We start from the raw sequence: 12105 nt of genomic DNA, 5'->3' as shown, positions 1-12105 counted from the left end.
TCGCTGAATGTTGTCTTAGACGTGCTGACTTGACTCCATAAAAATAGTAACTATTAGAAAATGTGAGAGCGTGGGTCAACAAGTTTTGGAAAGCTAGTAGTAGGAGAATTAAACTATAAGATTATATAGTCCTGTTGCTTTGTGCAACATTTTGTTCTCCTATTATGTTCCAGTAAACATTATATTTCTGCCACCCGTTGTATGAAACTACATTGTATAAGAAACATAAATATGTATTTATGTATATCCAGTAAAAAAGGTATGTTTCTATTTTTTGTTTTCTAGGTGATGAGTTGCTGTTCAGTTGGTTGTGATGTGCAAGCAGAATGTATTTGATCGACCTACCAACATTAACGCACCATTGTTATTGTTGCTGTTATTTATTTTCATCTTTAATTTTATTATTATTAATTCAATTTTTAATGTCGTTGTTGTTATTACTGCTGCTAACCAGTGCCGCTATTGTTATTGCTGCTGCAGCTAATTATCATTGCATTTGCTGTATTTGAAGTATTTATTCAGTAAATAAATGCATTTTTTGTTACTTTTTTAAATTAGCAAAGATCAGTATGATATGATAGTGTCTTTAGTACTTTATATCATATATATTGTGTGGTTGTACTTATAAACTCTTTGTGTATACTACATAAAAATATTAAACAGAAATTTATTGACATAAATCAGGGTGTATGCATTTTTTTACAACATAACTGAATGCTCTCATTTTTTACAAATGGTAATTTTTTAAAATTATTTTAGATTAAGTACCAGTCATCCTTTGTGCAAATGTAATTTCATTTGCAACTAACACACAATTTTAGGATGATCAGTTTTGCATTATGTAATGATACTGAGGGAGGTGGTTAAGTATTCAGAAATGCATTCGTGTTTTTTAATATTCATAGTTAACATTCATTCAAGTTTATTTTTAAAAATCATCTGAAATTATATGAAAATAAATTTGATGAGTAGATTCATACAGACTAACACTTGCTTATAATGAAAATGTTTTAATAATTATTACTGTTAATATTTTTAATTATTCCATTTACTTGATCATAATTACTCATTCTATTTGTGAGTACTTGTTTTTGCGAGAATGCACTCAGTGTTTTGTTGACATTTTCATTCAGTCTTATGTATGTATTATACAATCTATAAAAATATTATGCTCTAAAGCACTCTTATTTCATCAGCTTTTTCGTATATAAATTCTTTTTTGTAGTCTTGATAAATTTCATATAAATTATTTTGTGTATGAGTAAGTATATCTAGGTTTTCAGTTTTTTTGGCTGATTATTCCTTATGAAGGAATGTGAGTTGCAGATGTGCAGCTTTGAATTCCTCATTTTTTTTTTGTCATAAGTGTTATCGTAATTATTGCTAATAAATCACTTTGTGATTGTTTTCTTGGCATACGTCTTATACACTATTGTTTCTCCAGAGCTACTGCAGAGTTTAACCTTGTCTATTTTTTTATTTTTATTTTTATTATTGTTATAAACAATCTATATTAGTTGATATTGTCTTAACTACTTTATATGAGAGTAGATACATATGCAAACTGAGAAAGCAGTTGCAGTAATGGTAGTGGCATTAATATCGGTAACAGTAGACATAGTAGTAGTAATATGGTGGTAGTAGTGTCGGTTAGTAATGATTTTATATGTAAAATATTGAACAAGAAGGATGAAAAAAAGCACACATATTTCTAATTTATATATTTGTACATATATATATATATATATATATATATATATACATTTATATATATAAGCTGTACTATTAACATTTATGTTCCTGGTTATTTATTTATCTATTCCTTAATGATGTTTTTTAGTGATACGGTTTGCGGTTACATTTATTATAAAAACATAGAAAATATTTTATGAATAGTTAGCACATAAAATTAATTATGTTTGCACACTCTTTTTTAAGTGTAAAAATGAGCAGTATTGTAAGTGTATGGTTTACATACTTACAGATATATAAATATTTACATAGACATGTGCACGTGCAAACATTTGCAACACACATACATACACACACACACACACACACACACACACAATCAACCATATTCATGAGTATCACACCTATTGTATTAACTATTCAGAAATAATTTTAAATTATTTCTGTTCTTTATGAATTAACATCTATAATTTTTTTGGTTCATTGTGTAATGTGTATAGATGGCATCATTTGTTGATATTTACCATTATTATAAGCAAAGTAGTGGTTAGTTTGGTGTGGGTTGGGAGTTTGGGGATCAAATTATCCAAACTGACTATTATTGTTATTAATTCTCATGTAATGAGATTAATGCACACTCTTAATTTTCTGAAAACAGATTAATTTTCTTTTCTTTTTTCATTGAAATAAAAACAATTTTGCTATCCAATTTATTAGCTAACCACATCTAATTGTGGGCAAGGATTCACATAATTTTATTTTTATGTCGATTTATTATGGGTTTTCCTTAATTTTATTTTTCTGTTTTGTTCAAGTGGGGTTTTATTTAACTTTTTTAGTGGGTTTAAATTTTCAGTTTATTGTGACCCATAGGGTTTTGCTTTTGCTGTAATGTGCAAGTTAAGTGACCCATAAAAAGAAGTGCAGTTTTATTTTATTTACATAAGTATGGGCTTTGATGTAATTTAGTGTTTAATTGATTATAATGTGAAAGATTATTATAGTTGTGTTAAGTAATAGTTAATGAAGTTATACTGTGATTGAAGAACTAGTTAATGAAAGAAATAAACTTTCCATCAAAATGCTGTAATCATCCTAAAGCCCTAGTCATTTTTGATATACATCAATAAAGTACATCCCTTAGTTACAATTTACAGTAATTTCCATGATTAATGAATAACGATTTGTATTTTTTTTTGCATTTTAATTACTTGTTTAGAATAATCATTCAACTTAGGTTAAAATCAAGAAGTATAAGGGCTATTTTTATCTGTTCTTGTCACTATAATATCATTTATAATTATCTGAACACTTAATTATCTCTCAAATGACAATTTTTTCTCTAAACTTGAATCCATTTTTAAAGAAGTGATTCAATTAATTTTGTCTGAAATTTAAGTTCACTAGCATTCATTATTGTAATATAAAATACATTATGGATATAAATGTTCTTGTATGCTGTCTAGAATACTATTAGAATTAAGTCAGAATGACTTTTCAAACTGAAATTGTATTCTCTTAAAATCTGTTGTTTATAATTCATTCATTTTTATTAGTAATGAATGTATAAAATCTGTATATTAGATATCTTAACTAATGGCTAATGGTTTTATATGCTTTACTTAGAGGGTTTATTTTATAAATTCTCAATGTAATTTTTAACTAATTATCATGGTTTTTTAAAATTGTATTTCATATTGATACTTATAACATAATATTAAAAATTCAAACAATATTAAACGTTAAGGTTTGATTCTGGTGAGAATCAAAAATGCAATCTTATTGATATCTGAGTCAACCTAAATGAGAGATAAATTTATTTCACTGTGTTAGGGATACTTCTTTTGAAGATTATTACAATTCTTCTTAGATCTATAATCTAAACAAGAATAGTATGATTAAATTATATGCTTCTGTAGAACAGATTTTTTTTTAATAGTAAATATGGAAGTAAATAAAAATTTCTGGTTCTGTAAAGAAATTCTTTTCCTGTTTTAGATTTTTGTTATTAATTTCAAAGAAAAAGTTACTTATGAATGATTATATGCATATTGATATGTATAAATTACCATACATTAGATTGTGTATTATTTATTTACTGCTGTAAATTTATGTTTAAAATGTATGGATAGTGTTTCACAGTATAACTTCTGTAATTTAACTGGAAAATATTTAGACAAAATAAAAAAAATATTTTTGTTAAAATCATGAAAAGTGCAGCACCATTGTAAATAATAGAAATCTATAAAAAAAATAATATAAAAAAATAAAATATATTTGTATTTGTTGATCATTTTATGAATAATAATTGTCATGTGAACACTAACAGATTAGTGGTGCTGAGGCATGCTCTATTTAGCTTAACGTTGCAATTTAGAAAGCACAGTGGTTTTTGGAGCTATTACATTGATGTATTACTGGAAAATAGTTGCTGTAATTGATTTACTGGATTCTAATAAAGTGTTATGTTTACTTGTTAGTAGATTTCATATGGTGACATCGAAGTAAATCCTTTTTTTGCATTTTCTGGTCTAGATCAGTAATCTTGTAGACCAAAAAGAAAAATATTTAAAATAATATTACAGTAATTACTGTAATATTGTATTATCTAGTATATCTATTTTATGTTTCATTTTAATAATTGATGCTTATTACCAGAACACTGCTATTTGTATTATTATTTAAATTTAAAGAAAATTTAAATACGCCAAGAGTAAAATAATTAAAATGATATACGATTATCTCTACATTATTATTAGTGAGTAATTGTAAGTCAGTGATTGGTGTAAAATTTAATGTAATATTGAAAAAAATAGAAAATAAAAATAAAACTAGGAACAAAAAAGGGAGTAGATTGTATGTATGCATGTTTATATATTTATATACATATATATGTTATATTCTTTAGACATTTACACGCGTATTGAGGAAAATGTATATATTGTATTCTTATTATTGCGTTTGTATCATTATCCCTTCGTATTGGGATATTTTCATAATTGATCATCACTATCATTGTCATTGTCATAAATGTAATTGTTATTATTACTATTATTATGATTTTTACTATTAATTAATGTTTGATACTATGCTGTTATTCTTCAGTACCATTTCACTATATTATTACTATTAAGAAGAAATTTATAAATTTTAATGTACGGAATATATTATTGGTAACATATAAATTATTATTATTATTATTGTTATTATAAGCTGTGCTGAATGTATCCATATGTAATATGATTATATGTGATTGTAATATTGTATTATGTATTGTATTATATATACATATATGTGTATATATATATTTATATATATATATATATATTGTGTGTGTATATAAGTATATTATAAATATATTTTTTATAGATTAATACAAATTACTCTTGGTTTCTTTTTTTTTTTTCAAATTTTTGGTATTTAATAAATTGATATTCAGTTTCGTAATTTTATTTATTACCTTGTGATGTACTATAAATCCATCTCTGTTTGAAGTTCAACTTACATTGCAATGGTAAATAATGTTTTGCTTCAGAATTACATGATTGATTTTTGAAAAATTATTACGGAATTGTGTCATATGAATAATTTTTTTTAGGTACATTTTATTAATTTTTGTATCGTAGAAACACATGAAATTATTCAATTTAAAATGGTGTAATTGTTGCTGTGCCTAGTTTTGAAAGTGATTTGGATCCTTTATACATTCTTTGGTTGTATTTCTCTTTGTCGTCTTTCTCAGTAAATCACCCATAGAGGATTGGGGCAAGTTATGATCTTTATTTTTTACAATTGATGTTGAGAATTAAGGGATTGACGATGAGAAAAGTTCAATTTTTCTATCGTGCAGTTTGTTAGTGGATTTTACATATGTTTGTTTTTTGCGACTACGTAACATTAATCATTGTTTAACGTTAATAGTTTCCTGTTATAACTTGATGTAGGATTTTTAAACTGAATTTAATGTGAGTGAAAATAAAATACTTTGGTATAGCTGTTACAAGCTTACACACGATTTCAATTTGAAAAGCAGTATTGTTATATTATTTTACTGTTAGAACAGAATAATATTAACTAGAAAATATGTATAGTAACTACGTTTATGTTAAGTAGGCCGGGTCAATATCTTTAACTTATCCAGTCCAGTGACCTTGTTGTCATAAATTATATTATTATGTTTTGGAAATTAGGATATTATCTTGCTATGTTTAGATTTTTTAAATATTCATTTCTTGTAGCCTTTTTATATACCTGACTTCAACATATAATTTCTTGCTAATAACACTTGGTGTGTGTTGTATTTTTCTTTCAAAATAAATTTTGCCAAAAATTGTAATGTTAAAAGGCTGTCTGAATTAGTAACTGGAAAAAAGAAAGATTTCAGCATGGGAGTATGTAGTTTTCAGTCTAAAAAATATGCAGTGCAATGTGATAACTCAAAATTAGATAAATGTAAATTTGTGCTATAATTGCATTGTTTTTAGGCAACCTGACCCTGTAGTCAATCAAAAAAGTCAGCCATTCTTAACAATAAAAGTTATAATCCCAGGGCTTCCTAATTATATTAAGGGATAATGTGTTTCTCATTTTCTTCTTTACAGTGTTGAATTTAGTGTTGTTCAGAATGCCACTGATATAGGTATGTGTGATATTCAGCGTTAAATGTAATATCATTTACTATTGGCACTGTCTAATGAACATCATTTCATTGCTCTATGAGATAGCAATCCTGATATTGCTACTTACTCTCCTCAGTTATTTTATATGTGTTTAGTCAAAGGAAGAGTATGACTGTGAAACAGAAAAAAAATTTCTGGTATCCCCTTTTTTTCAATCTCTACATGGTAGATGAACTAGTTTAAATTCTATCTAGCTTGTGACCCCTGTAACACTGACAATCCAGTGCCTATCCCTCCCTAAGTTTACTTTATTGAGCTGTTGTGACTTGACTATATCATATACATAACCTGATAATTATTTTTAGGAGTGGTGAAGCTGCGTTTTGCTGTGCACTATGTTAGCTTGATTATTACTTGTCATTAACATAATATCTGTTATGAACAAGTTAAAATTAATTGTAAGAACCATTTATTGAACAAAATGTTTTTCCACTCATTTGGTTTTCAGCAAACCTCAAGTATAGTAATTAATTACTTAAGATGAATATCACTTTTAATTATTCATTCCGTAAAATAAAAAAAAAAATTAGAATGCATGAGAAAATTACCAACTTATGTAGTTTTGAAAGGTACTGCAAGATGGATAACTTAACAATTTTTGAGAAAATCTCTGCTGAAGTTGAAAGAGATTCAGACAATAAAAATTAAAGGAAATTTAAAAAAATAGTGGTTTTAGATTCAGAAAGTGAAAGTAAATTGATCTTCTCTGTAGAAAAACATGATATGATCAATATAAGCAGTTATAATTTAGGGAAGAGGATCACTTACAAAAATTAAGACACGTATATTCATTTAACCCATACACATAGCAAAGGCCGGTGTAAAATAAAATAAGAAATATTCTTATTTACAGTGAGCCAAGACAATAGTGCGCACATACATTGAAATAGGATTAATTTCTGGTCATTTAACCCTGGCTTTATCAGAGGTTGTCTTTAGACTTCCGGTAAAGCCCCTCAGGGTTTGGAATGGAGGGGGTGGTGTGGCGACCGATAACGTCACAAGGTCTTCCCCCTAAGGGGTTGGGATGGTCATTTAACCCAACATGAAGAGATAAATGTCTGAAATCATTAAAAAAGGGTCAAGAAAAATAGATCATAAATTTATCAGAGAAAAGTGTTGTGATTTTGGATAATGGTCCCATGCATCATATTGAGGTAGGTAAGAATTAAGTCCTGAATTCATTTGCTGAAGTTGCATTCTTACAGAAGTGGCCTCATACTTAATATGGAGAGGATATGAAGAATATGAAAGGGCAGTTACAAATGTTATTTAAGTGAAATTATATTGAAAACTTACATCTATGGAATTAATTTGGATTTAGTTGCATTACCTACTACATTCATCTAACTCGTTTGTTTTGAGTGAATACTTAAATAAAATCTTGGGAATTGGATGAGTAGAATGGATCACAGAGAAAGTAGAAGAAGGTTATTAGACTGCTCTAGGACTGATTATAATTTGTTTGTAATATGGCAGTAGGATTGAAATTGCTCCATTGATAACCTGTGGATTAGAACAGAAGGACAAGGCAACAAATTAAATTTGAATATAAAATATCTAATTAAATATGGGCATGTTAATGCATTATTATTACCGTTAACCTATAAACCTATTGTTATATTAAAATTTCAGGCATAACATGCACAATTAATATGATGGTTAAAATGGTAACCAAAAAATGCCAGATGCTGAGATGAGTTTGATTAATTTTATATATGTTATTCATCTCCTTAAAAAAAATTGTTTTCAAGGAAATATAGTATTTTTGGAATTCAGTATTATCTGGAATTCATTTGCTATGACATCAGAAACAATATTCCAATGGAAAACTAAAAAGTTGTTTTGTTTTTATGCAAATTAGCAACCTTTAATAGCCAGTAATTCTCTTAATGGTGATAATCGTAGGAATAAAAGACTATATACAAGTTGTAATTGTAGGGGCATGAAGAAATCTTATAACTCTTAACTTTTGATTACCTCTTTTCTTACTTAGGCTTTACCGCTTTACAAGAACACACTCATCTAAATTATAAAAAAAATCTGATGTGGATACCACTTGACTTCCTTGTATGCCTTTTAAATTACATATACATATTTATTTTTTTTAAATGAAAAGTACATAAAATTTTATTTCATTAATAAATTCTGATATTTATTCTTTTTTTTATTGTTATTAAAATATTATTTATTGTAAAAAATTTTTTACAATCTGAGGTTAATAATTATTAATAAATCAATCAATTATTAAGTTTGATTTGAGCAGATGTGCATTCCCCTTGTAAGATCCAAATATTTCATTAATTAAAATTTGGCAGTAACTCTGGAACTGACAAAAATAAGTACCACCTATGATATATCATTGAAAAGCTTTCAATAATAGCTTATTAGTACAGTTAAAAAAAAGTCCAAAATCCAAATATTTTGGATTTTGTGCTATTTTGGACACTGTGTCACTTGGTACAGTTGATTGCAATCAAAAGGGCAGGTGCACATATAGATGTTACAAGAGTTCTGAATCCAAAATTTCAATATACTATGGCTAATTGTTATGCAAGATACATACGTACCTACAGGTGTCGTGCCAAAACTAGTCAAAATGGATATTACTGTTCAAATCTGAAAACTGAAATTTCTTGCAATCACAATATTTTCTTTACTTTTTATAAGGAACAAAAAAGTTCTATTGGGAAGTTTTCTGAATCTTTATACTCTAATTTTTGCCCTAAAGCTTTTAATGGAATACACTTTTGGTAAGGAATTGGAAAAAACTAGCTACTAGTAGTCAAGTTTGTTATGATTATTAAAAATAACATTTTGTTTTATAGTTGCTTGTATTTCAGGAGTTTATTTTATTAACTATCCTAAGCTGATATTGCTAGTTGACTAGCACCACAAAGATTTAAATTCTTTTTGAGACTTTAGGTTGAGATTTAACTGACTTGTTAAGAAGCTATCCACTTTCAGCATATTTTATTTTATAAACATGGATATGTTTACAAAAAAATGTAGTAGTAAATAAGTATCTTGATCTTTCTATTGCTTTCATCATCTAACATTTTTGATAAGGTGATCTATGATCAGTTAAAATTTTATAACAAAAAAGTTTATGTTTTTATTATTGATATGACCTCAGAAAAAATTATAACACCATATTTTTTCCGATTTTACCAATAAATCATCATCTGATGTGGATTGCAGTAGAAGGTGTTACTGTTTTTTCTATCAGGCATTTGTGTGTCATTCATCGATGTGTTGTAAGTTTACAAGTGACCTCACTTCCAGTCCAAATGCTCAGAAAATGTTTGATAATTCTTCAGCTCTGAACAGATTCCATACCCATTGAAATCAAAAAGATCAAAGTAAAATTTTTAGTATTTATGAAATATAATTATTTTTGTCTTCTCATCATGTGCATGGCTGTGTACATAATAATGACATTAAAAATAGGAGACTAGGAGAGGGCCATCAAAGGAAGAGTTTTTAGCAATAAAATGTAGAAAAAATTGATATATTGAAAATAGCATTACGTAATAAATTTTATTTTATTTATTTGGGAGATATTTTTTATGTTATGGTAAATGCATTCCAGATATTACTGAACCCGAAAAATGTTAGTTTACATTGGAAACCAATTTTTTAGGGATAAGAATATCATACATTGTACAAAATCATTTCATGGCATTTTTTTAATTACAATTTTAACTTCCTCATTTGGAATAAATTTAAAAATGAACTGCTTTGTTTTATTAGAATAGAAATTTTATGGGTACTCAAAACTGCTCAGTCAAAATTATCTTGGAATAGGAAAACTTAAAGTATTACTTAAAATTCTATGTTCAGGTATAGGTGTTACAAAATTAGAAGTAACTTTTTTCAGTATCATGATACAACAGCTATTTGCATAAAATTAGACCCATATTTAATAATTTCAGAAATAAATGTTTAAATATTTTTCAAGACCTAAGTCAGCAGATGATCTCGGTGTTTGGAAAGACTGGATCTCAGTTTCTGCAGTATGCAGCATGAGGGTTTACATTCCATCCAAACCTAACCTTCAGAGTTTGAAATATTTAATTTTATTAGCTTCAGATGGGATTTACTTTAGATTTTGGAGATCGTATATATAATAAATGACAACATTTGTAAAAATTCACAGAAAAAAAATTTACAAAAGTAGTTAAATTCATTACTTTGTTGAGCTAAAAGTAAAAATTTGTGAATATCGTAATAGAAGATGCAAAATTTAGAATTGAGAAGTTTGCCACAGTTAAATTTCTGAATAAATTGAGGAAGTGCACTCATCCTTGCTTCTGAATGAGCCTATCATTATAACATTTAAGAAAACTGACAGAATACAATTCCACCTTTTGTATGACATACTTCATGTATGAAAAATGAATTATCTTTAGTGCATTAAGATATTTACAATTACATTGCAAAAAAGGTTAGCAAAATCATTAAAAGAAACCAGTTATGTTAGGATAGACCACTTTCCAACACAAGGATGGCCAAAATGCATCAAGTGTTACCTAAAAGACTGCAAATCTAGAATCCCCAAACTAGATTCAGAGAATGCAAAATATAATTGTGCATAAAAATAATTGTCTGAAAATTTTATGCAGATAAATAAGTGTAAATAAAAAATTATATAATATATAAAAAATTAGTCATGATAGGAAAGCTGAATAATCATTGAAAACTGACTTGCACAAATGTCTAACATCAATATTTAAAAAATAAAAAACTTTGATTTTTATTTACTATAATATGTGATAATAATATAACAATACATTAAAACTTGACTGGGTTCAAATCCCAGTCAGGCATGGTATTTTCCATACATTACAACATTTTCATTTCACATTCCCACATTGAAGCTTAAAGCTTATATAGTGAATTAATTGTAGATTTTCTCTGTTATTTATTACCCAGGACAGTGATTCTCAAACTGTGTGCTGTGGCGTCCCAGGGAGCCGCAGCCTCTTCACAAGGTGCCACAAAATATTATGAAAGCTTCATAGTTAATTGAACCAAGATATTTATAATTATTAATTTAATGTTAATAAAGTAAAAAAAATAATGAAGATACACGAGTTTTATTATTTTTATCTCTTACTTATGAGTAGTCATACTTTTACTTAGGGTAGAGTGCCATAGAAAAATTTTAATTGAAAAAGGGTGCCATGACTTGGAAAAGTTTGGGAACCACTGACCCAGAACTTATGATACTAATAAAATATGACTCAAATTAAGGTGATTTATTTTAAATAACGTAAATGTTGCCACCATATTGATCCATATAAATACAATGTAACTTGTGAAGCATCTGCCTTTCTCTTTTAACTTGGTAGCAAGTGATTTTTTGTTGTTTTCTTGCTTAAAATTAACTATTAAAACTCTCTCCATATAAATGTTTTATAAAATGTACTCCACCAACGTTTGGAAGCTATGTCATCGATTTATTACTTGATTCTGTGAAAGTATAATATATTGTTATTTTGTGTTATTTTTACTTTTGCATCTCCAGAATAGTTTGCAATTTTATGACAGTGGTTTTGCGACCAATTTTTACAGCATAGCTGTCAAAGAATTAATTCCAATTGTATAATTTATGTATGATAAAATTTGAAGAGAATATGATAGATGGAAAATTTTTCCAAATCAAAAGACTGAAATTGTTTTGATAAATGGGAGATGTCAAATAAAAATTATTGAAAAGCTGGTCTCAAAT

The 12105-nt window shown here is 27.2% G+C and overlaps 1 protein-coding gene across 2 annotated transcripts in view; it reads left to right on the top strand.

Annotated features, from left to right (window-relative positions):
• LOC142324843 (uncharacterized) overlaps positions 1–5127 on the top strand; it is a 51308-nt gene extending 46181 nt beyond the window's left edge. For both annotated transcript variants that reach the window (XM_075365883.1, XM_075365881.1), the window contains exon 9: positions 286–5127. The gene's annotated coding sequence lies outside the window, so the exon portion shown is untranslated. The remainder of the gene's footprint in view (positions 1–285) is intronic.
• Positions 5128–12105: the final 6978 nt, after the last annotated feature.

Source organism: Lycorma delicatula, chromosome 5 (genome assembly GCF_047948215.1).
Source record: "Lycorma delicatula isolate Av1 chromosome 5, ASM4794821v1, whole genome shotgun sequence".
NCBI lineage: Eukaryota > Metazoa > Arthropoda > Insecta > Hemiptera > Fulgoridae > Lycorma > Lycorma delicatula.
Note: the sequence above shows the minus strand (reverse complement) of the source record. Positions and strands in the feature narration are given on the sequence as shown.